General features: G+C 43.5%; 1 protein-coding gene and 1 long non-coding RNA gene across 11 annotated transcripts in view; one reads left to right on the top strand and one right to left on the bottom strand.

The window, feature by feature from the left end:
* The first annotated feature begins 14 nt into the window (after positions 1-14).
* Positions 15-25,594, top strand: part of LOC125753989 (uncharacterized) — a 99,771-nt gene continuing 74,191 nt past the window's right edge. For 4 of the 10 annotated variants that reach the window (XR_007407091.1, XR_007407093.1, XR_007407089.1 and 1 more), the window contains exons 1-4: positions 15-584; positions 708-1,389; positions 1,715-1,796; positions 3,534-3,724. This is a non-coding gene — a long non-coding RNA (uncharacterized LOC125753989). Of the gene's footprint in view, positions 585-707; positions 1,390-1,714; positions 1,797-2,636; positions 3,481-3,533; positions 3,725-6,931; positions 7,083-13,697; positions 14,105-14,221; positions 14,396-23,478; positions 23,881-25,594 lie in introns of those variants that run through there. The other 6 variants (XR_007407094.1, XR_007407092.1, XR_007407090.1 and 3 more) reach the window with 6 other exon arrangements.
* The window catches only part of ZNF704 (zinc finger protein 704), a 293,122-nt gene continuing 272,786 nt past the window's right edge, over positions 5,259-25,594 (bottom strand). The window contains exon 11 of the mRNA XM_049103887.1: positions 5,259-6,005. The gene's annotated coding sequence lies outside the window, so the exon portion shown is untranslated. The remainder of the gene's footprint in view (positions 6,006-25,594) is intronic.

The following is a 25,594-nucleotide window of genomic DNA, read 5'->3' on the forward strand; positions in this document are numbered from 1 at the left end:
GCGGCGGGCGGGTGCTGATGACGTCACGGCCCCTCGCCGCGGCCCGCCGGACGGCTGGGTGCTTACGTCCAGGGCCTCGCGCTGTGCGTGCGTCGTGGCTGCCGAAGGAGGCGTTTTCGCGCCGAAAGACGGGCGTCCGCGGTTTGTTCCTGAGGGAAACCGCTCTTCAGCCCGCCCCCCCCCCCCCCCCCCGCTGCTAACTGAGGAAACAGAACTTCCATCTGCGCAGCTGGACGGCTTCAGGAGTAGAGGCCGAGGCCGAGGCCGAGGAGAGCCTGGTGCCAGCCGCAAGCCCCTGCCCTGCAGCCGGGACCGAGGGACGGGAATTCACTGCTCCTTCTCAAGAGTCTCAAAGTCTGGGAGATCTGCCCACCCCGAAGTAAGCCGCCCTAGACTGGATGGAGAGAGCGGCCTCCCGGGAATGAACCCCGGGACCCCCTCCCCCTGTGGGGGCAGGAGAATTTGGATGCGACGGGAAGAGGAATCCACTCAGTGATGGGGATTCTTCTGCCCTCGACCTGGATGACATTCTTAGGAGCAGGAAGCATTGAAAATGGCTGTGTTTGTAGCCGTGAATAAACCAGGTATCGTAGGATGCTCGCGGTTCTCCTTCTGGGTGTTGGCGCAATCCTTGCCACGTCAGTCACTCCTCGCGTTATCTTTATAAAGCTCGGATGTAAAGAACTCTTTACCCTGTTTTGTTATAGATAAACATCTGGGCCGGCGAAACTCCCACATCACCGTCAGTAACCAGTAGGGCAGTTTCCAGCCTGTTGACTTCAGGGCTACATTTTGCACCATCCAAGGCAAATACAGTCCACGAATGACGACGTGGATAGAAAATGAACCCCCCCCCCCCAAAAAAAAAAAAAAAGTCTGTAAATTCCAGTAAATTGATAATATATTCCTACTTAATTACTTGCGCTCTTCACATCTCCGTTCCTTCTATTTACTTTGCAGAGAGAAAAGCCCTTTGAACCCAAACATTCATCAACCCCAGACACAGACCAGTCGCAGAAGAGGCCAAAGGGAACCCAATCTCTTCAGCATCTACTTGTAGCATAAGTAGAATTGCAGGGAGCAACCCACTCAGGAGCAGTTCAGCAGAATTGGCAGTTTTCCCCACACACTGCAAAGATTTGACTCAAAAAACATCTTCACGGGGATCCCTGGGTGGCGCAGCGGTTTGGCGCCTGCCTTTGGTCCAAGGCGTGACCCTGGAGACCCGGGATCGAGTCCCACCCACATCGGGCTCCCTGTGTGGAGCCTGCCTCTCTCTCTCTCAATCTCTCTCTCTCTCTCTGTGTCTCTAATAAATAAATAAAATCTTAAAAAAAAACTTCATACAGGCATTCAAAATGGAAGTACAGTCTATTTACCAAATTAAATGTGAGTGATTTTTAAATTGTTCACACAACTGCTTCCCCCCTGTAGATTCTTTTTAATTACCTTAAATAAATGTGTACATTTTGAGTAGGTAAAAAGGAGGAAAGAAGAGGTGGGTTGTGAAATGAGCAGAAGTAGAGGCACCTATTCTGAAAATGTCTGGAACATTTTTCAGAGGGAGAGGAGATTAAAGCAGAAAAGGTTCCCATGCTAGGTTAAACTGTATTCTTTATTTGCTTAGATATATTTGGGATGGGGGAAAAATCTATTCATATATAACCAACATTGATACTTCTTCTGAATTACAGTCTTTATTTTTAATTTTCAGAAGTATGGAGAGAAATGTCCGTACTGATCAGAAAATGAATTTTAGTATCTTGGAAAGTAGAGAATGCGAGAGCATCTACAAGGTGAGGTTCATGGCTGTATAATTTGGATTTCAGAGTGGTGTTTGAAAGGCTAGTAGTACTTACAGATATATATATATATATATATATATATATATATATATATATATATATATATATATATCACTTTATAATCACTTAGCACCTGTCTGAACCAGCTCTATAACCTCAGCGTTGTACTGCTTTGGGGATATCATACTATTTATACAAGGAAACTAAAAGTTTATTCCGAAGGATAGTAGATAGGTTTTGAATCTTCAAAGTACTTGTTCTGCATAGAAACTAAAAGGAACTCTCTTGTTTGAGAAATTGTGGTGAGTTAAATATGTCTGCAAATTCTTTATCACCACCTCCCTGACCTCAGAGGTAGAATATACTTCCCCTCCTTTAGATTATTGGCTGGCTCTAGAAGAGCCAGAATTAATAGAAGATGGCACAAAGATGGAATGCCAGCTGTAGGCTTAAGCCTTAAGAAGGCCTGAGGTTACCATTTTGTCTCTTTTGGGAGCCCCAAACTACCACACATGAACCCTGCATGGAGAGTGAGGATGCTCAGCCTGCTGGCCTCTGGGGTGGGGTAGTAAGTGTGGGGATAGGAGATGGGGGGGGGGGGGTAAGGAATGATGGGGGTGGCTCAGATGCCTCCAGGTGCAGCCATCCTTTGGAAAACACCAAGGGAGGCCAGTAGAACTGCTGGTTGAGCTGTCAACCCACAGAAGCTAGAAAGCAAACAAAGTGGTTGTCATTTTAAGCCACTAAGTTTGGAGTAATTTGTTCCGTAGCAAAAAATAACCAAAATAGAAAGCAAGCCATTCACTGTCACCTATGACTCTTGCTTAACAGGGAATGGCTTTGTTGGACGGACAGCTAAACATGCTTCTGTAGATTGGGTTTTGAGGATTTACTGTGAGTATCAGAGGGCACAGGCGAATGGGGAGATGGGGTCAGAAAAGACGATGCAGAGGCGATCATGTGACTCTTGATCATGTGGGGGTTGTAAGTTCGACCTCCACATTGGGTGTAGGGATTACTTTAAAAAATAATAAAATCTTTTAAGAAAAAGAAAAGGTAATGCAGAAAATTGAGTGGGCAGAAGAGGGCAAGGGATGACCATCTGAGCCTGTGATGTTGGCAGCAAACAAGAGGAACTAAATAAATTCTGTGAATGAAACCAATGATTCTGGGCATCTGGGAGGCTCAGTGGTTGAGCATCTACCTTCAGCTCAGGTCGTGACCCCAGGGTCCTGGGATCGAGTTCCGCATCAGGCTCCCCACAGGGAACGTGCTTCTCCCTCTGCCTATGTTTCTGTGTCTCTCATGAGTAAATAAATAAAATCTTTTAAAAAAAGAAACCAATGATTCAAAGGCAGAGTGTTGACCGGGGGTGTGTGTGTGTGTAGAAATAAATGCATAGGGGGATCATGCATAGGGTGGCTCAGCGGTTTGGCGCCTGCCTTTGGCCCAGGGCGCGATCCTGGAGTCCCGGGATCGAGTCCCGCATCGGGCTCCCGGCATGAAGCCTGCTTCTCCCTCTGCCCCACCCTGTCTATCATAAATAAATAAATAAATCTCAAAAAAAAAGAAATAAATGCATAATTATTCAAATAAAAATGTTTATTCATATGTCACATGAAATGATCTACCTTTCTATGCTTTTGGAAATGCTGCCTGAAATAGCATCCTTTTTACTGCATCATGGCTCCTTCTTTTTTTTTTTTAATTTTTATTTATTTATGATAGTCACAGAGAGAGAGAGAGAGAGAGGCAGAGGCACAGGCAGAGGGAGAAGCAGGCTCCATGCACCGGGAGCCCGACGTGGGATTCGATCCTGAATCTTCAGGATCACGCCCTGGGCCAAAGGCAGGCGCCAAACCGCTGCGCCACCCAGGGATCCCCATCATGGCTCCTTCTGAAGAACTCCTTAGGAGAAAGTAAGTACATAGGTATTTTTCCATTTTAAAAAAACTGACATTTGTTTTCTTACATAAATCTTTCTTCATCACTTTATGTGGCAGTCATACTTAACACCATTAATGCAATTAGACAGACACACAGAGAAATACAACACACAAGCACACATTCTTAGATGATTTTTTATTTTTTTTTATTTATTTTTTTTATTTTTATTTTTTTTAATTTTTATTTATTTATGATAGTCACAGAGAGAGAGAGGCAGAGACATAGGCAGAGGGAGAAGCAGGCTCCATGCACCGGGAGCCTGATGTGGGATTCGATCCTGGGTCTCCAGGATCGCGCCCTGGGCCAAAGGCAGGCGCCAAACCGCTGCGCCACCCAGGGATCCCTTTTTTTTTTTTTTTTTTTTAATTAGATGATATTTTAAATTGGCAAACATGAAGAAAAATTTTCAGTTCTTAAAATTGGTTGAGTATTTGATATCAATTTTGGCATTTTGGGGGGAATACATTTATTCATATTGTCAAATATATAAACAGAACTACATAATTTAAAAATTTCATATTTTTTATTTGCAAAATTGTTTTAGCATTTATTAAGTTGATATTTCACCATTACCCTTTTTAATTAATTAATTATTTTATTTATTTATTCATGAGTGCCACAGAGAGAGGCAGAGACATGGGCAGAGGGAGAAACAGGCTTCCTATAGGGAGGACTTCCAAAGCAGGACTCGATCCCAGGACCCTGGATTATGACCTGAGTCAAAGGCTGTTGCTCAATCACTGAGCCACGCAGGTGACCCACCATTATTCTTTTTAAAAAGAATCAGGGATCCCTGGGTGGCGCAGCGGTTTGGCGCCTGCCTTTGGCCCAGGGCGCGATCCTGGAGACCCGGGATCGAATCCCACGTCAGGCTCCCGGTGCATGGAGCCTGCTTCTCCCTCTGCCTGTGTCTCTGCCTCTCTCTCTCTCTCTCTCTCTCTCTCTCTCTGTGACTATCATAAATAAATAAAAAAATTAAAAAAAAATAAAAAATAAAATAAAATAAAAAGAATCAAAATGAGGGTATGTTCATTGGATAAAATAAAGCATCTCTTGATTTCAGAAAATTCCATTTCTGTTAACCTATTGAAACCTTATGGTATGATCTCATGAGCATATTGTTTTGCCTGAGACCCATTTCTTTGAATCCCAGTGTCTTCATTTATTTTATTTTATTTTTTAAAGATATTTATTTATTTATTTATTTATTTATTTATTTATTTATGAGAGGCAGAGACGCAGGCAGAGGGAGAAGCAGGCCCCATGCAGGGAGCCTGACATGGGACTAGATCCCAGGTCCCCAGGATCACGCCCTGGGCTGAAGGTAGGCGCTAGACCGCGGAGCCATTCAGGGATCCCCCAGTGTCTTCATTTATCAAGTGGGTATTTACCTGCTCCAGACCAGAATCATTGCCACAAGTTAATGAGCTTCACAAGCTGCAGAAGAGAATAGCTTGCTTGTGTCTTAAAGATTAAATATGTAGAATTTTATTTCATGATTTTAAAAACAGTTTATTGTTGAGATTGTTTCTTCCTTTACACAGTGGTTACAAGAGCATTTCCTCAAAATTCTTAAGCAGCTAATTATTTGGACTGTTTTTAAAAATGCCTAGATCTTTAAATAATTGTATTTAGTCTGAGGAATTCCTATCTATCCCTTTTGTGTTTTCTTGTATGATGAATTTCTCCTGTTCTTTCTACATATTCACCATGGAATTGTGAGAGTTTAGAGCTTCAGGCAGTCATGGAAGTCACTTAGTTCTTATCCAAACATTTAATTTGGTAATGGTGGCCCAGAGAGAGTTGTTTTTGCATGTGATTTCTCTAGAAGATCCCATTTCTATGATGTAGCAGCTCTTTCAGCAAAGGAAGGTCCACTGGGCCCTAAAGGTGGACAGCATCCCAAACAGCATCCCTGGTCTTTCTTATGAGCAAAGCCTCTCTAGAATGCACAAAGACTTAGACTACAGATAGGTTCTGGCCATCCAAAATTCTGCCTCTCCAAACATCTGTATGATGGCATGCATGTGCCAGCAGGAGCCCATCAGTAAATGTTGCCCACTCTGAGCTGAGATTCCTGGTGAGATTCCTGCTGTTCCTCGTCTCATTCTGTGCCTTGGTCCCCAACACACTTGGGTGGAAGGCAGTGTGTTACAACAGGAAAAGCCTGGTACAGAGAGTTCAGCCACAAATGTTCACCGCCGGCAAGGCACTTAACATCTTTAGTTCTTAATGGACAGGATTAGATGATCTCTAAAATAAAAGGAAGAAACAAACAAACAGATGCTTAATCTAATCCTAAAAAGGAGACTAATTATTATCACTTCTGTTTTTAAAAGAATATACTGTACTTGATTGCATTGCAACAATTCAGCCTTCCTTCCTGCCCCTTAATCTGGAGACAAGAAGACTGAGTGGGGGGATTCTTTTTTTTTTTTTAAAGATTTTATTTATTTATTAGCAAGAGACAGAGAGAGAGAGAGAGGCAGAAACAGAGACAGAGGGAGAAGCAGGCTCCTCGCAGGGAGCCTGATGCGGGATTCGATCCCTGCATGGGATCACACCCAGAGCCCAAGACAGATGCTCAACCACTGAACCACCTAGGTGTCCCAGGAGGGGGGGTTCTTAGAAGAGTAATATTCTCTTTGTGTTGTGTCTCTTTGAGTTGTGAAGTTGGGGCTGGGGAAAGCAGAGGACACATTATTTTTAAAGTAACAAAAAGAGTAAGTAGCAGTTAACATGAAATAAGGGGGAAAAATATATCTCAGAGAATCTGGAAGTCATGAAATGAGGAGTTAAAACATGATGTGGAAAGCCACAGGGAACCTGTAGGAGGCTGCCTGCCTAGCTCACACCAAACCCGTTTCTCCAGGAGGGAATTTTCTCCCTATTTAAAAATTGACATTCCCAGCCACAGATGATTGGCTCTAGGGTGAACACTTGACTGAATTGGATCAGTCCCATTTTTGCCCTCGTGTTTGGACATGAGGTTCAGTGAGTAGTGTTCCTGGAGCTAAGGTGACAGAAACAGCTTTTCTGTGACCTCATCGATCACACGTTCATAGGAGCCACCGTAAAGCAAGGTCTGCAGAGGTGAAAAGTTAAGAGGCTTAATGAAGAAAAATAGAGACAAAAGACAAATGGTGAGGATGTTCTGTCTCACTTTTTATGACTTTCAGGTTTGGGACCAAGTCCATGCTGGAGCCCCCAGGTGCACTTGCCCTTGGACCAGGAAGTATGCCTGTGTCCCTGAAACCCTACAACAAATTCCTAAGGGCAAACATTGTGTTTTTTTCTTTAATAATAAATTTATTTTTTATTGGTGTTCAATTTGCCAACATACAGAATAACACCCAGTGCTCATCCCGTCAAGTGCCCCCCTCAGTGCCCGCCACCCAGTCACCCCCACCCCCCGCCCTCCTCCCCTTCCACCACCCCTAGTTCGTTTCCCAGAGTTAGGAGTCTCTCATGTTTTGTCTCCCTTTCTGATATTTCCTACCCATTTCTTCTCCCTTCCCCTCTATTCTCTTTCACTATTACTTATATTCCCCAAATGAATGAGACCATATAATGTTTGTCCTTCTCCGATAGGGCAAACATTGTTGAGGGAATACATAAAAGGGGGTGGGAACACTGTGGTCTGGTTGAGGCTAAGGGGGGGGGGGCGGGGAATCAGTACAGATAAAACATGTCCTTGGTCTGAAAGTTTGGCTCTTAGACAAAAGATGAAAGGGTGAATCCCAGCAAAATCCAATCTGTCAGCTTCACAGGTTCTTTGTGTAGCTACCCTGCATCCCTGCATCTCAACTTCTTTTCCTCTTCAATGTTTCCCAAGGTTGGGTCCTTCTTAACTATGAGGCTGCTGAAAATCACCACCTCAGGGGAGTCTTTCCTCCCCAATCCCAGTGTCTCTATTTCCTGATTCTTCCCTCAAGGCCATGAAGAAAGAAGCTAATCATTTCCAAAGTAGCAAATTTCACAGAAGGAGGATTCTTCAATCAGATTTAATAGTAAAAGGATCCCCATTGTCCTCCATCTTTATTTCATGTTTCAGCTCATGAGTTTAACTAAGAATTTTTCTCTCGCATTCTTTCAGTTTACTTCCTAAGCAATGATCATCCCCTCACAGTTCTATTGGGCCAAAACTTTTAGTTCAAAACTGAAAACTATAGTCCGTCCTCTGGATATTTCTAAGCACACTTGGATGCCAAGAGATAGCCTCTGGCTTTAATCTGATTTTAGGTAAAAGAGATGACGTTATCTCCTCTCTGCAGGGAAAGCCAGCAACCCCACCCCCCTTCAGGCTTCTTCCTGTGATGTGAGGAGTAGAAAGTGGAAGATGGTGAGCTCTAGGGCTAAAATGTGCTCGTCCATGTAGACTTTTCTTTGGGAGTCTGGGAGGGGTGCCGCCCCCCCCCCCCCCCAATCACTAATCGCTATGATGGAAGGATGAGGAGAGAATCCAGATGGAATTCCGCCTTTGCCATTCAGGATGTGGGTGACCTGGGGTCAGTTACTTGGCCTCTCCAATCCTCAAGTCTTCTCACCTGTATAATCAGCACAGTATGAATACAGTGGATAGCTGGGCCTATATGAGGATTGTAGACAATGTGTGTAACTTTACTGCCCAGCATCATGCACAGGAAAAAATGTCAGGTGTCCTTTGTCTCAGCAGAAAGCCCAGGTGGATACTTAAGCTGTCACTGTTGTCCTCACTCAGACTTCTCTGCTAGCACAGCTCTCATCCCACATCTTATCCTCTGTCCCTGGACATTATTACAGCTTCTGCTAATTAAGTTATCCTGCCCAATGAAGTTGGTTTCCAAGGTGGCAGGGCCATAAGTTGCACTGTATCAGCTCTTTTTTCTCTTTTCTTCATGCTAATGAGCTCCAGATAGAGTGTTGTTGCTTTTATTTTTCGGACAAAATATATTGCTTCCTTTCTATGTGAACAGCACATATGTTTATAATTATTTGGTGATCAATACTAATTAGGTATTCTGTTCAGTGGCTGTTTAATGCTTTCATTGTAGACCTTCATCTAGTCACTTTGAATTGGTTGACCCAAACTCTATATTGATGAAACTGTCTTCTTTTTTGTTTGACCTCCTTAGTGAGGAGGGAAAAAACCACATTCAGTTGTATTCTTTTAAATTTCAAAGCTAAAAATCAGTCTGTGGATATAAAAAGGAAAAATGAGGCATGCAATCATATTATAGCAAAAATGCTGCTTATGAATTCAATTAAGGTTTTTTTTTCAATTAAGGTTTAATTGAATTGAAAGACATTCTACTTTTTTATGGAGACAAAAACTAGAATCCTGTGAAAAATTCTTAATAGTTTTTTTTCTCTCTTTCTCCTCCTCTCTGTTTTCTTCATTCTTACTTTCTAATAAATCTTATTCAGACTTGAGACCCTACTGGGAAATTTCACTTTTAGTTTTGGGAAATGTCAGTTACCAGTGGTGGGAATATCAGAATATCCAAGCAAGAAAAAATAATCTCTTCTCTCTCACATGTGCTAAAAATAGTCACAGGGTATTCCCACTCCCCCTGCCCCCTAAATTCTGTAAAAGGAAAAAAAAAAATCACCTTTGGACTAAAGTTAATGAGCGGTTGTTTTCCTAGGGGAAAAATCTTTTTAGAAAATTAGAGGAAACAAAACGATTTGAAATTGCAAGCAGTCAAGGCAGAAGGACAGAGCTAGCCAGTGGCATCTGCTAAGGCAGAGCACAATGGGTCCCACTTTCTCCCCTTGCTCTCCAGGCCTTTGGACAAGCACATGTGGGTCATCAGGGAAATTGGCTCTGACCATGAGCAATACCCTTTTTCCCCCTTCAGCTTTTCAGTGGGAGGAAGAGGGAAGAGTAAATCCATACTCCTGGAGGCCTGGCCTCTTAGGCTGGGGTCTCAGCCCATCCCCAGTGAGTCAGCTGAAAGTCAAACTTGACCCCTAAGCCAAGCTTGCAAAGAAGCACTTCTCCCTCTAGTTTTCAGCCTAAAAAATGGGCCTCAACCACCTTACCAGGCCTCACTCTCTCCCCCTCTCTCCTCCATCCTGAGCCCTGCCCACTTCTAGCTCCCGGCCCTGCTGATCCTGCACAGGGAGAAGTTAGTTCTTTGCTGCTTTCCTCCCAAATGTTTCACTTTTGTTTCTTTTTCACTCCTTTCCTCCTGGGGCCCACAGCTGCATTCTTCCTCTAGCTAAGTCAAGTGAAGGGCTATAGGTCTGATTCAGACGGAGGACAAAAGATGCAAGGGCAAAAGATTTCAGCAGTGGGTATATTCTTGTGACCCATTTATAGAGGCTAAATTCAGCAGAAGACTCTCAAGCTCCACTTCACTTTCAATGTACAAACATTGAATAGTGCTTAGTGTATTCCTCCTAATTCATAGGTGCCTAAGAATTTAAGATTGTGGTCAGATATTAGAAAATAAGGGAGTCAAAGTATAAGTCACTGGACAATTCCAAACCTGGGGAACCTTGCATCCAGGCTCTGTGCAAAGAAAAGGTCCCAAGGCAAGGGTAACTAAAATAAAACCACATGTGTGGTCTACAGATGTGAAAATTTTAATGGCTTCCATGATCATCACCTTTCCAGTTCTGAACCACAGACTCGAATGGAAATTACCAGGAGGTATTCATGATTCCAAGTTAACTTCCTTAGGCGGATCCCTACTCCTCTAAGGGAGTAAGGAACCTTTCCTTAACTCTTGAAGATACTGCAGAGCCCTCAATTATCCTTTAGCTGAGCGAGGTGGTGTTTGTGTCATGGCCAACACTACTTGTTGCACTTGGATTAACACCTCTGGGGAAGTTGGCACTTGGTTACATAATATCACTGAACAAGCCACTTGGCTTAAGAAAGTGACTCCTTCAACTGGGGTCTTTCTTTGATCTACATTGGTCTGGGTAATGTAGGCTGTGACTTCAGAGTCCCCTCCAAACTTTGGATATTATTTTGCTTATAGTCATTCTAATAGTCTCCCTGCTTCACTGTGTTTCCTCAAGAGCTTTACATGCATGGGTGCAACCACTGGTGACTGGACAAATGATTTCTCATTGCCTACACCCAAGACAGGATGATGAAAAGAGCCAACTAAGGGAACAAGGCCTCGATATCCTAACCTATGTATTCCAGCCTGAGATCCAAGTTGACCCCAAGGTCAACAGGAAGCAGTAGCCCAGAGCAGTGGTGGCGCTAATATTTTACTTTTTGATCAGTAGTCTCAGGACAATGGGCTGGAGTGCTGAAGGACTACTACTGTGTACTTGCTCCTGGCAAGTGGTGAACAATTTTGTTTGAGAACAAAGAGTTAAATACAAAGTCAAGATCTTTCTTGTCAATGCTGGGTCTTGACAGCATTTTCCCATTCTACTTCTGTTTTCCCATTCTACTTCTTAGAACTGAAGAAAGGAACAGTTCCGTTTACAGAGCAAGAGAAAATTGCCAAACTCAAAACCTATGTTAATTGAAGAGGCAAATGAGATATGTGATATTTTCTGTTAACATTCTGTTATTTCTTGGGGAAAGGGGCTTAGCACGGCATGCAAGCGTCTTTGCTAGGAATCTCTATTTAAAAGTGGTTCCTGGCTCCATTTTTCCTCCTTTATTTAGAACAAGTTTGCAGATAAATAGTCTTGAATGTAGTATTTGTTTATTTCAAAAGAATGTATTTACAATAAAATCCTTCTGAGAGGGGAAAAAAATAAAGAGTATGGATCAACAGAGGGAGCTGAGGGGCACCTAGGTGGCTCAGTGGTTGAGCATCTGCCTTTGGCTCAGGTAGTGATCCCAGGGTCCTGGGATTGAGTCCGCATCAGGCTACCCATGGGGAGCCTGCTTCTCCCTCTGCCTGTGTCTGTCTCTGCCTCTCTGTGTCTCTCATGAATGAATACACAGAATCTTAAAACAAAACAAAACAAAAAAACAGAGGGAACTGATAAAGTTAAATAGTATGTTGGGACTCACAAAGTGGAGGCTGCCCCAGGGTCCCACCTCACAAATCTAAACCTAAGTCAGCTCCCACTCATGAGTAACACCTGTCAAGGAAACCTAAAATGCACCAATCACAATCCTAACCCTAGCCCTAACCTTATCCTAGAAAATGGGACCTGCTAGCCTTAGAAGGAAGTCCTCAGTCTCCTAGTCAATCTTGCCCTGTTTCTGATTTACTTCTTGTAATGTTCTATAAAACTTGCTTTTGGGGGTACCTGGTTGGCTCAGTTGGTTAAGCAGCTACCTTCACCTCAAGTCATGATCTCAGGGTCCTGGGATCAAACCCTGCTCAGGGGAGAATCTGCTTCTCCATCTGCCCCTCTACTCAACTTGTCTTCTTGTTTGCGTTTTCTTTCACTCTGTCAAATAAATAAATAAAATCTTTAAAACTTATTTTGCCTGAATCTCTTAGAAGCAGCATGCTGCTGCTTGGGAAGCACTGTATTCCCCCAATCCTTGGATTGTTTTCCTTTTTTTTTTTTTTTAAGATTTTATTTATTTATTCATGATAGACATAGAGATAGAGAGAGAGAGAGAGGAGGGAGAAGCAGGCTCCATCCCGGGACTCCAGGATCACGCCCTGGGCCAAAGGCAGGCGCTGCTAAACCGCTGAGCCACCCAGGGATCCTGGATTGTTTTCCTTTGAATAAAGTACATCAAATTCGTTACTTTAAAAAAAAAAAAATATATATATATATAAGCAAAAATATAAAAATATGGTTTATTGTTGAATTCAGAATATGTATTTTTAAATATTGCCACAATCCTTAATACTTATGTGAAGCTACATTAACAATTTGTACTTAGGGACGCCTGTGTGGCTCAGCGTTTGAGCGTCTGCCTTGGGCTCAGGGCCTGATCCCAGAATCCGGGATCGAGTCCCATATCAGGCTCCCTGCATGGAGCCTGCTTCTCCCTTTGCCTATGTCTCTGCCTCTCTTTGTGTCTCTCTTGAATAAATAAATAAAATCTTAAAAAAACACCAAAACAATTTGTACTTAGTAGATTTAGCCCTGGACATTTGTTGCTTTCTATATTTCTGAGGTTTATAATAACATACACAAATTTAATAGAGGAACACTTTAAAAGTAAGAAAACAGGGGTGCCTGGCTGGCTCACTCAGTAGAGCACATGACCCTTGCTCTTGAGAGTTGTCAGTTCAAGCCCTAACTTGGGCGGGGAGCTTACTTAAAAAACAAACAAACAACAAACCAGAAAACAATGACTCATGAATTTATGTGATTCCCTAATGTCAGAAAAAGTGGATGAAAATGAAAAATTCAGTTGATCCATGAATATATTTGGTCCAGGGTTTTATTCAGTATAATTCTAAATAAGGGGCAAGGAAAGCCCCATTCTTGTGGAGTGTGTAGTCAGGGGCAAATAAGCTGCTCAGTGATGACTAGTTTGGATCTTTGGCTCAATCCTGCGGATCTCTGCTATGTGAATCTGGGCAGCTTTTATGACCTCTCTAAGGCTCAGTTTCTTTCTTTTTTCTTTTTCTTTTAAAAGATGTTATTTTTAGATAACCTGTCTACCCCCAACATGGGGCTGGAACTCACAATCCTGAGATCAAGCCGCATAAGTTCCATTGACTGAGTCAGCCAGGTGCCTCAGACCTCAGTTTTTTAATCTATAAAATGGTAGAGTATTAGTACTGCCTTCTTAGTTTAAGAAGATTAAATTAGATGCTAGTATCTAGAAATTGCTGAAAATAATACCTGGACTCCAGTGAGCCCTCAAAAATGTTATATATCAACTGGATGGGAAGCAAAGACTAGAAGTGTATGTCATTGTATGTCAGAGTAAGTGAATATTTAGAGTTTTATAAATATAATTGGATGTTTGCCTACATTTTTCATCTCTTCTTTTTGGTCAAAGATAGAGTTGAACCCAGATGGGATATCACATAATCATAAACCTATAAATTTTTATGTTTCTTTTAGATTTGTACCTAATTTGGGATTATGTGGGTAGAAGAAAACAAAAAATATTCCTTGGAGTAATACCTGAAAACAGGAGTTACAGATGAAGGCTTTCAAAACAAACAACAAAACAAAAGCCCTGCCTATATATACCAAAACAGTGTTAAGGCTTGAGATGATTTTTTTTTTGACCTTTGCTTTATGAAACATGGACAATCTTAGATTTGATTGGAGAATTTTCTCCGAGTTTTTTTTTTTTTAAACCATGTTCCTTGCCTGAAAGCTAAACCTATTTATGGTGAGCACTGTTTTTTCAATTAAGTTTATTTTCATTTTCCCATAGGCCATGTTAGCTGAGAACGTCCAAAAGTTTATTTTTCTTTCCTTTCCTTTTTATAAAGGTTTTAAAATAAATTATACAGCACTTACAGCTATTGGTTTCTTTTGAAATACCGTGAATTTTGCTTTTCTCACACATTTAACGCCAGGTAATTAGAGCTATTCTAAAATGCTTTTCAGAGTAATAGTGATCCATTTTTTTGTAGTAAACTCTTGGAGAGCAAGGATCACAGCCATTTCGTCAACTTTGTGAGCTGTTTCGTGCAAGCTGCTGCTCAACAAATAGTACTTAAGAACGATGTGTTTGTTGACTTGGCTTTTCCCAAAAATTTTCAGCTGGATATCAGAAAATACGATTCCAGTTTCCGAGCTCAATATTGGTAATAAGTTCCCTCCACGAGGGCCCTCCTGGTCGGGGGGAGCTGTGGAAGGGGGTGGACTCGAAACAAAACCTCCTATCACCTTTCTAGCAGTTTTGTAACAGAAAATATTCTCTGCTGGAAACCCCTGCAGAGGGCGAGTCTCAGCTAAGAACTCTCGGCGGCCGGAGCGCGTCCTCCCGGGAGCCTGGCTTGCAACCCCGGGGGAGGTGCGCACATCCCGGGAGGACTGCGCGCTGCTCGGGGGCCGGGAGGGTCGGCGCAGCTGGAGCCAGGTCCTCCCGTCGAGGGGGAGGGGGGAGGGGAAGGGGGAGGGGGAGGGAGGCTACGGCCCGCCCCCGGGGCGCCCCACCCGGGCCGGGGGGCGGGGAGCAGAGCGGCGCCCGGCCCGCCAGCTCCCCGCCGCCCCGCGCTCCCGCGGCTCCGCCCCGAGCGCGGTCTCCCACCCGCCAGCGCCGTCCCCGCCCGCGCTCGGCCGCCACCCCCCGCCCCCCCCCCCCGCCCTGAGCCCGGGCCGGAATTCGGCCGGAGAACCCGGGCCGAGGCACAGCGCCCGGGAGGCCTGGGCGGGGCGGCGGGGGGCCGCGCCCTCCTCCCCGGCTGCCGCCCTGCTCCCCTGCTCCCTCCCTTCCCCGCCCGGCCTCCCGAGCTGCCCGCCGCTCCTCGGGTTCTCCGCCTCCTGCGCTCCTCCCTGCGCTCCTCCCTGCCCCCCGCCCCACTCCTGCTCCCATCCTTCGTTCCTCCGGGGCTCCACCCCTGCGCCCCTCCCTGCTCCCCGCTGCTCCGCTCTCCTGCACCCCTCCTCCTCACCCCCGGTGCCCCGTCTCCTTGCTCTCCCTTGTCCCTACGCCCCCTTCCTCCCCGATCCTGTTCCTCCCTCCCCTCCTGATCTCCTCCCCCCCCCCCCCCGGCCCGCCCTTCCTCCTCTGCACCTCCTTTGCGCCCGTGCTCCCGGCTCCCACCACCTCTCTGGCTCTCCTCGCTCCTGCCGCCTCCGTTCCACCCCCGGACCCCTCCTCCTTCCTCTCCGCAGCCCCTCTCCGGCTCCCCTCCTGCCTCCTCCCCTGCTCCTCTCCCGGGTCTGCGGAGCTCCCACGCGGTTGCTATGGAGGCGCCGGCGGCGGCTCGCGGCCGGGCGGGAGCTGCCCGGGGGCCCCGGGGACGGAGCGGTGACTCTGCCCGGGGCTCTGGCGCCTCGCCCCCGCCCGGGGCCCGGGAACAAAGGGCGCCCTCCCCCACCTCGGGAGTGCTCCGAGACCTCCAGGCGCCCCAGGCCCGGAGGCTTAAGACCACCGCGAGTCGGCTCTCCTCCAACCTCTGTAGGCCAGACCCCTGGGGTCGGAGCGACAGCTGTGCGCTACCGAACTACCTTCCTGGTCCCCCGAAGATCCCGCCAGCTCTCCCCATCCCCACCCCCTTGCTGGAGGTGTCAGTGGGGCTGGGGGACGGCCAGATGGCCCCATTTAACAGGACCGTCCCCTTTTGTTGGGGGCCGAAGCAGCGTCCAGGCCAATTTACATAGGAAAATGGGGTTTGTGTCCCCAATTCAGCGCAGTGCCCCGACAGCTGGTGGCTCTGTCATCATGTCAGGACCCCACAGCTTGATGTTTAAAGTGGCTTTATGTGTGCAGATGTGTGAGTGTGAATAGCGATTGATTGGGAACCGGTAGCTATTAGGTCTGGCTTGGAGAAACTCAGCGTTCACAGAAAAATTTTACCAGCCTGGTCGCTGCCTAAGATCATGGAACGGAAAAGTCTTGCGAAGACTTCTGATGCTCTCTTATAGAACGATGGCTTCTTTTATCTAGAAATCTAAATAGCCAAATGGTTGGGATCCGGAGAGGGCTTTTGAAATGGTTGTCATTTTTGCTGTCGTGCTTGTAAAAGTTTTAAGACTGAAAAGGCATACGAACAGCTAGGACTTCAAAAAATTGATGAAAGATCTAATTCGTTTTATTAAACTACTTTAACTCTGTTAGCTTGTGTCCAGGGCTGTAGCCTGTAGCAGGCTGAAAATTATCATTAAGTTGTAGTCAGTAGCTTAACCATGTTGTACTTTAGTGATAGAATGTTAGGGCAAGGAGGAACTTCAATTTTTATTTTACTAGTGAGGAATTAGAATCTACAGAGGTGTAGTGATTTTCCCAAGGTCATACAACTCTGGAATATGATGTCAATTGTTAGAACCCATAAAAGATGAAGGAAAGGGAAGATTTAAAACAGATTAGGGGCCCATGAAAATACCTTAATCAAGAAGCTCTCAAAGCGTTCCACCAGTCCGCTGGAGCCACCAACAGGTAACTCCCTAGATGACAAGAGATTGAGAGGATTTTTTTTTTCCCCTAAGCCTTTATACATTCAACTTGAGCTTCTCTTGGTACTAGAGCCAATTCTAGCCACTAGAATCTTCCAGAACTCTGAATTGGAACTCGTGACTTCATTTCCGTCAGTGCAACCATTTTATGACAAGATGAGAATTGCACGGTTAGCACTGGGATGAAGTAGGAAATCAAAACTGGGCTGGAACCCTCTGGTCTCGGTCTCTTTTTCAAGTGGGTGGACAAAATGAATGCAATGGAACCTGCATTTACCTTGCTAAAAGGTAGGGTGGCTCCTTTGGAAAGGCCTTCATCCATACCACCACTAGCTACTTTTATAACAATGGAAAAGAATCAAGAAAGAAAGAACCCCGAACCCTCTCCTTACTTCAGGACAGTGTTGGAAGAATTCTATTGGCTAAACTTAAACCAATAGCTTTCTATTCCCTACTTCTGCCTTTAACCCTAAATGAATTTGGGATAAATGAGGAGAGTGCTTCTGGGCAAGATTTTAGTAGAGCCATAGTGAACCACAGGATGCCACGTTCAAAGACAATATGAAAACTGGAGTTCTTCCTAATACTATCTTCACCTCTAGAGGTTTCTGATCACCTGGAAGACAGACATCTGGACAGAGGAGCCATATTTCTGAACATTGTTGAAATCGGTGGCTCTGGATCTGAGTTTTAATCCCAGATCTGCCAGCTGATTCTTAGTTTGAGCTTTAGTTTCCTCCTCTGGGGACATGACAGTTCTGGCTATTTTTGTGAGGATTAGATGAGCCATTGCTTGTGAATGCTCAGAACAGCGCCTGGCACATAGTGAATGGGAGATAATGGTAGCTTCATGATTATTATTTTTAATAACAATTTACTCTTAGTACCAATTCTAAGCATATTTTAAATATATTTTAAAGCATTTGTAGCTTGGGTTATCCAGGTCCCAGTGCCAAAAAACAAAAACAAAACAAGAACTGAGTTTACACACTCCATTTCAAACTTGAGAAAGAGCAAGAATATATAGCTGGATTGGACCTGGAAATGAGGGTTGATTTCTGCTCTGGTATAAGAGCAAGTTAGCACGTTTTTTTCTGTCTCCCATTTGCTTGGGTTCATGTAGTACTAGGATGGGAGTGCCAAATATATGATGAGGACATTAGGTAATGAACAGAAGAACCTCTCAATTCTTGAAAAGACAATGTTTTTAGAATTACTAATAATGTGTTATATTAGAAAAATGACTGTATACAAGGAAATTATTTAAAATTGCCTCCCCCACCAGTACCACACACATAATTCTTCTTTAATGCTTTATTTTGACTACTTTTTAGCACTTGCATTGATTAGCTATTGAGATATAACAAACAACCTCAAAACTCAAAGCCAAAATGACAGTCATTTATTATTCTAGCTTATGCATCTGTGTGTCAGCAGGAGGTCACCTACTGGTCACAATAAGTAGCACTGCTGATGTTAGCTCAGTTTATACATATATCCAAGGGGCTCGAGGGGGCTCTACTTTAGACTGAATTTGGCTGGAGAAGCTTAGCTGGAACAGCTCTGCTTCACATCCTTTACCTTACCTTTTTCTGGTGACCAGCAGACTGGTTTGGGCATATTCTCATGGCAATGGCAGAGGAGCAAGATGAGCATTGGAATCATGAAGGCCTCTCCAGGTCTACGTTTTTCTGGATTCAGGAGCTGGCATGCTGTTGCTTCTACCTTATTATATTGGCCAAAGCAGGTCACAAGTTCAGGCTCAAAGTCAAGGAGAAGGGAAGAAGCCCAGCTCATCACAGAGCATATGACCAAAAATGGTCAATGTCCCCCCAAAATTGGGGATATTAATGCAATCAAATACAACACCTGTCAACCTGGCATATTTTACATTTTACTCCTATAGAATTTTGTTGCTCTCCCCACTAGAATGTATGGGCAGAGATTTTCGTCTGCTTTGTTTATTGCTACATTTTCAAGATCCAAAACAGTGGCATGTTATAGATGTTGATAAATATGGGATGAATCAATTAGGAGCATTGCATTAATTACTTTGGCTTTTGTATAAAGCCCAAATTCCCTGAGATTGAATGTAATTTTGTTACTTTATTATTTGATTTAAAGATCATTGTTTATGTTTCCTGGCTATAGAAACTGCTTGCTGTTTAGAATAAACATTATTTCTTAAACTTAAAAAAACTTCTAAATTTCAAAATAGAGCATTTCACTAGGACATGGAAACAGGTACTATGTGAAAGTAGATTATTGGGCAGAAAATTAGCAGTAGAGAGTGGGGGAATTTTATGTATATTTTGGCAGGGATTGTGTTGCTTCTTCATGTATGGGAATCATGTAATGTAAATCTCCCACTTCCACAATTTGAATCTGAAAAATTCTCAATTCTCTTTGGATTTGAACTGTTGCCAAGAGGTGTGGGATACAGAATAGTACCCATGCTAATTACCTTTGTTGGGCTTTTAGGTTCACAGAAATTCAATCATTTCTCTCACCACCCTACTTTACCTAATCCAGAAGACATAGAGCAAAGGAATTTTTTTAAGGTTATGCTTTAAAGGGGAATTCCTGCGCAATATATTTTTTTTATTTCCCTGAAATTTGAATTTGTGCTGCCAGTTTTTGACTGTGACAGATGACGAGGTAGGAGATAAAGTAGGCGTTAATGCTTAGTTACATAAAAGGGAGCTTTGCATATGTCCATACTTAGCAGCAGGCTAATTTGGGACTCCCACAACAAACCCAGGTCTTGAACACTGGAGTGAGCATCTGAAGTTTCATAATACCCAGTGACTAGTTTCTCAATTGAGTGGCTTGTAGACCTGAAAGCTTGATTCTAGGTGGATCTATTATTTGGGATAAGAGAGGAACCTACAGAGTTAGGAGCCTGGAAGCATCCTGAATTGTAGTCATTTCTTTCTCTTTTCCTCTCTCTCTCTGCATGTCACTCTGTAGGGTTGCCGCACAATGACCGTTGCAAGTTACATATTTAAAATGCAGTAAACCTTTCTCAGAAAGGTTTCATTTATAAATTTATATGAATACGTTTGCTTTATCATTAGTGAGACCCTACAAGTGTTCAGCTGGTTTAGGTTAGGTCTTTTGGTTTGTGAGCTTTGAGGTTTAGAGGTTCATTCATTCAGCAAATTCATCTAGGGACAAAGCCCTTGGCCCCAGGGTGCCCACAGTCTTGGGGGAAGATCCGAGTGTCCATAGGCAATGTCAACACAGTGGGATGAAGGTTTTGACTGGGAAAGGGGTATGGTGGGATCTCTGAGGAGAGGTGCCCAGGGACTCAAGGGAAGACAAAGAAAGCAAACTAACATTGGTAATTGTGTAATGCTTCTGATTTGCGGTTCTTTTGCCTTCATTGTCTCTTCTCATTCTGGCAGTTTCCCTACCTGCAGGCTAGGGTAGGGTGTTATTCCAGTGATCTCCAGGGGAGCTGTTGGCTGAAGGGTGTGCAACCAATGGGTTGTACACTTTGTAAGTGGTGGATCCTACATTCACACTTGGGTCTCCTGATGTTCTCTAGCAGGGCTATTTCCTAGGTCCTACTACCACTCCCTCTCTTGGTTAAGCTAGGGTAATCCTGGTCTTCCTAGGCCACCCCTCACGTGTAAAATGACCACATTGTCCAGGATTATTTTAAGACCTTGTGCCTCTAAAAGGTCTATGATTCCAAGAACCCTTGCTTTTCTAGTCAATCTGAGAAACTCTGATGTGAAAGTAGTGTTAGTTTTTTATTTATGTTGTAAAGAACCGTTTGTGATTGGTTGATCTTAATTAAAAAAAAAAAAAAGTTTCAAGATGAAGACATTGAGGAACTAGGATCCTGCCACTTCTCCACGGTGCCAGAGGGTCCTGGCACGGTTAGCATTCATGCTTCTGGCTCCTGAGTTTCTGATCTCTTATTCCTCTGTGTGAAATGGCTTTCCTAGTACCCCTTAATTTTTATTTGACTTCCATTTCTAGTGGGTGATGCTCGAAACTGTGTTCTGTAATTAAATACCCCCTAAACTATTTCTTGCTCTAGATGTTTTAAAGTATGTGTGTGCGCATGTGTGCATGCATGTGTTCCCTCATCCACTCGTTGGAAGGAGGTTGCAGACTGAAAGGTGGAGGGCCAGATGTTTGCAAGCAGACATATTTTAAAACATTTAAAATTTATTTGGAACAGATAACACTTGAAAATGTGTGGCTGCTTCACTTCATGCTCTAGGAAGTAAAAAAACAAACAAACAAAACAAAAAAAACAAACCAAAACAAAGGTTTTTTTTTTGTTTTTGTTTTTTTGTTTTGTTTTGTTTTGTTTTTGTTTTGTTTTGTTTTTTTCTGGATAACATTGTACTTTTTGACAAGACATCTGTAGTCTTTGGGCATTGAAAATGAGTTTTTGAATATGACAGTGTTTTTCTTCCCAGTGACATGTGGGCCACCTGGTCCCAACAGTGGTTATGTAAGGCCTGCTAAAAGGATGCACCTACACAGCTCAGGTGCCGGCTTGCACTTCCAAAGTGACTTTACCATTTTCATAATCATAGCCAGTGTTCCAGCTAAGCCTCAACAGGGTTCAGAGTTTGGGGGTATGTGCCCCTGGCAGGGAGGTCAACATTTATCTGAATGGGTTTGTCTGATGTCATCAGGCTGTTAACAACTATCTTCTCTCCCTTCCAAGGACGTGACAAAGTTGTGCTTTTCTTTCTTTCTTTCTTTCTTTCTTTCTTTCTTTCTTTCTTTCTTTCTTTCTTTCTTTCTTTCTTTTTTAATTTTTATTTACTTATGATAGGCACACAGTGAGAGAGAGAGGCAGAGACACAGGCAGAGGGAGAAGCAGGCTCCATGCACCGGGAGCCCGACGTGGGATTCGATCCTGAATCTTCAGGATCAAGCCCTGGGCCAAAGGCAGGCGCCAAACCGCTGCGCCACCCAGGGATCCCAAAGTTGTGCTTTTCTGTTGCCCTCAGTTCAGGCATGCCCATGGGACTTTCTTTAGTTGAAGAAATGCATTGAGAGGTGATTTGTGTCACATTAAACAGCTGCCTGAGCACAGGAGCCATAGGATCCTGTCAGGATACTCCATCAGTTTGTTTTCCTAGGTGACTCAGATGAGCAAAGCCCCCTTAACAACCTACAAAGAATATGCAGGAGACACAAAGAACAAAGTCGCTATATGCTACAGCACTGTTAGTTTCGTTTGTTACTGCTGCGTAACTTGGCCTATCCTGACTGATAAATACGGTATTTTAGAGGTTTGTTTTTGTTTTTGTTTTTTTCTTAGATTGTATTTATTTATTCATGAGAGACACAGAGAGAGGCAGAAACATAGGCAGAGGGAGAAGCAGGCTCCTTGTGGGAAGCATCAGGCCGGACTCGATCCCAGGACCTGGGGATTAGGACCTGAGCCAAAGGCAGATGCTTACCAACTGAGCCATCCAGATGCCCCAAGTTTTTGTTTTGTTTTGTAATTGAAGGGGAGAGTTTTTGTTTGCTTCTCTTGCTTATCTTGTAGAACAAAGATGGGGAGATAGAAGGGGCAGTGACATTGGAAGGAGATGGTATGTATCTGATTTCTAGCTAGGCCCTTTGTCTGGTTGGAGGCCCCAGCAGAGAAAGAAGTTGAGCTGGAAGCTAAAAAAACTCTTTTAATGGGTGATTCTCAGAGAGTCTTGCCATAAGTTTTCAGACCTAAGTGACAAAGTGGTGCCCTCCCACTTCCCCGCAGGACCTAGCAGTGCCATGACATCTTGGGGACTGGTGATCTGGGGAGGATCTTGACACAGCCTCTCCTTTTCAGACACCGTATTTCTACACTGGGGAGGGGTGGACAGCAAAGGCAGGTATGGTGTCCTGAAGTGACAGTAGGAGAAGGTAAACATGGATAGATTTAGGAGTGGATATACCTGAGATACCATCCTGGAGATACCCAGAAATAACTGAGGGAGGTTTGGGAGGAGTAGCTCAGGGCCCGCTGTTGCCCTGTTGATGCTAAGAGCTGCTGTCATTTGGAATTAATGTCAGTGGAACCTCCTGTGTATATCCAGGCTCGGGAGGTGTAGAGATAGTAAGGCAGAGCATTAGTCAGCTGCTTTGGTACAGTAGGGCCTGAGGCATGGCTGTAAACTGGTGACAGTATGAACCTATTGATCTTTTTGACTGACTGTCAATTTTCCCTTGTCCACTATCTGGCGGTATGGATCCATGTGTATTTTGTCCAGCAGTCAAAGTGAATATATGACCTATTCATTTCAGGAAGAAGAAATCAAAAATGTTTACTATTATTTTATAAACCACCATAATTTCTAGATTTCATTCTAGGACCAATTTTCCTCTTTCTTTTTTCTGTCAACATGGAAAACAGCATTTATTCTCTTTATAATCACTGGCAATTTTTTTGGCGGGGAAGAGGGCTTGGGAGGTGGCTAACCACACTACACTGACCTTGTCTGTGAAATGACTTTACAAAGCCACCATATACTCCCATATAGACAAAGTGCTATGGGAGCACAGGTATCTTAGTGAGTCCACATGATGAAAAAAAAAAAAACAACTATATTGTTGTAATTACACTTAAATTGGGCTGAGGGAGTTCTATGTTAACACCCTTCACAAACTCACAAATTCAGTCTTATCATCGCAGGGATGTTATTAACAGCTTACATTCATCTTAGGTTATCTGACCCAAGAAGGCGACCTGAGAGGGCTGACTCCTCGTCTCTCTTCTCTATTATATTATCTTTGTTTCTGTCTCTAGGCAGCAGTGTGGAATTTCCTGGTGGCACCTGCAGTTATGATCCTGGCTTTGAGAATCCATTAATTCCTCTCTATCTGCTTGGATCGATAGCATAGGCAACTCTGGGCACCATGGTTTTGTGCACAGCAGAGCCATCTTCTTACTGAAATGTACTATAAAAATCTGGGACAATGTCAACAAGGAAAGTACCACTTAATCTCTTTATTGTCAATGGAAAATTGTTGTATTTGTTAATAATGTCACATCTCCTTCAGATATCCTAACATTTATAAAGATCTTTCCAGTGGATGAACACAGTTTCTCACCCTAAAATTGTGAAGCCCTGATTCTTGCTCAAGATGACCAATTAGTAGCAGAGATAGAATTCAAACTCAGAAAAAAAAAAAAAAAAAAAAAAAAGAATTCAAACTCAGGACTTCATGCTCCTTTACTATCCCCACCCCCCTTCACTTAGGGAGCATTGTAAAGTAATTAAAGAGTGACATTTTTCTACAATACTTTTAAGCTTCCACACTGTTATTTTGCTTCTACAGAAGTATTACAGAAAAAAAATCTTCTGCTTTGATGTAAGGTACGATGGTATGCTACTAATGCGTGAATGTTACGTTTCTCTAAAGAATTGCTCTCTTTCTTACATTGGCAAAGCAAGCCTGCATCTCTGTGGTCCACCCTACAAATTTGCCTCCAAATCTCGTTTCTGAAAAGATTCCATATACAAGCAGATATCTGGGATCTTACAACAAAGGATAAAAAATATTTTAAAAAATGTAAATAATTGCCTGGATATCACTTTATCCAAACCCTTCCTTATTAGTTCTAATGAGAATTATAATAATAGACTATTAGTAAAAACCACTTACTGAGTGACTGTCCTGTGGCTAAGCATGGCACTTAGCCTGGTGTCTGTCTGCTGACATTTAATGCTCGCAGTGACATCAGTACTAGGTTAGCCCCATTTTACTGATGAAGAACTGAGGCTTACAGAGCTTAGGTAATATAAGTTGTACAGTAAGCAAGTGGCTGAGTGGTATTCACAACCACACCATTGATTTTACTCATGTGTCTGAGGAAGTCTCATTTCTGGGAAAAAAAAATGATTTCCACAAATTAAAAAAAATGAACCAACCCAGAAATGGATTGAAGAAGCCAGGAGACCTATGTAACAGATTTAAGCTTTGCTTTTTGGAAGCTGGCTTCAATGGAGACCTGTTAATCTTGTCAATTTCCCTAGAAAATTAATTTGCTTTGCAGCAAAGCCTTAGGACTGCATGTATTAAACATTTCAAACAAGCTAGACCCAGTCTGCCTTTAGGCAGGCACAAATTGTACACTTTAGAAGGAAAAAAAAACCCCAGTAAATTAAGACAAAGCAATGTGAAACATTTTTCATTTAGAGAGAAGCTAGCCACTTAATATATTTTCTAGCTACAGGGTCTTGACCCTTTGAGGATGTTGAAAGGGAAGGAATAACAGGATTGATTGAGGAAAGGGAAAAACATCAACTTTAGAAAGGTTGTGGCAGATTAGATGGCATTATGATGCCTGTCAGGACTTCCTCCTGCCAAAATGAGATTCATTAAAGAAAACTCTTCACTAAATTAAAACTCTCCTCACCAATCTCCTCCCCTCCAGATGTTAACAACCCACTGTTGTTTGACAACATGGCTGTGGATAATCAGTAGAAATACTTCATCACATTCTAATAGGAGGGATGACATGAAGCACTGGGAAATATCTTATTTACTTTTAAGCCAGAATGATGGAAAATAGCTGATGGACTGATGACTTCTTCTATCAGAAACCCACAAGAAGATGATGTGATGCTCTCATTATGAGGGGGGCAATTGCTTACAAGTTCAGATGTGGTTGCTCCTCCTCCAACAAGATGTTGTTATTATTCCTTCCCTAACCAATGAAAAGATGCCTCAGAGAGTGGCAGTGAGAAGGAGCACTTGGCTCAGATAGTGAAGGCCCTTTGGGGAACTGTAATCTTTCCTAGGTTGACCACCAGGATGGCTTGTGCTTTGGGACACAGCAATGACTCCTCCTGCGGGCATTTCAGTTTATGGGAAATGGTAGAAAACAGAACTCTCCATGTCAAACAAAAATAAACTTA

Source organism: Canis lupus, chromosome 29 (genome assembly GCF_003254725.2).
Source record: "Canis lupus dingo isolate Sandy chromosome 29, ASM325472v2, whole genome shotgun sequence".
NCBI lineage: Eukaryota > Metazoa > Chordata > Mammalia > Carnivora > Canidae > Canis > Canis lupus.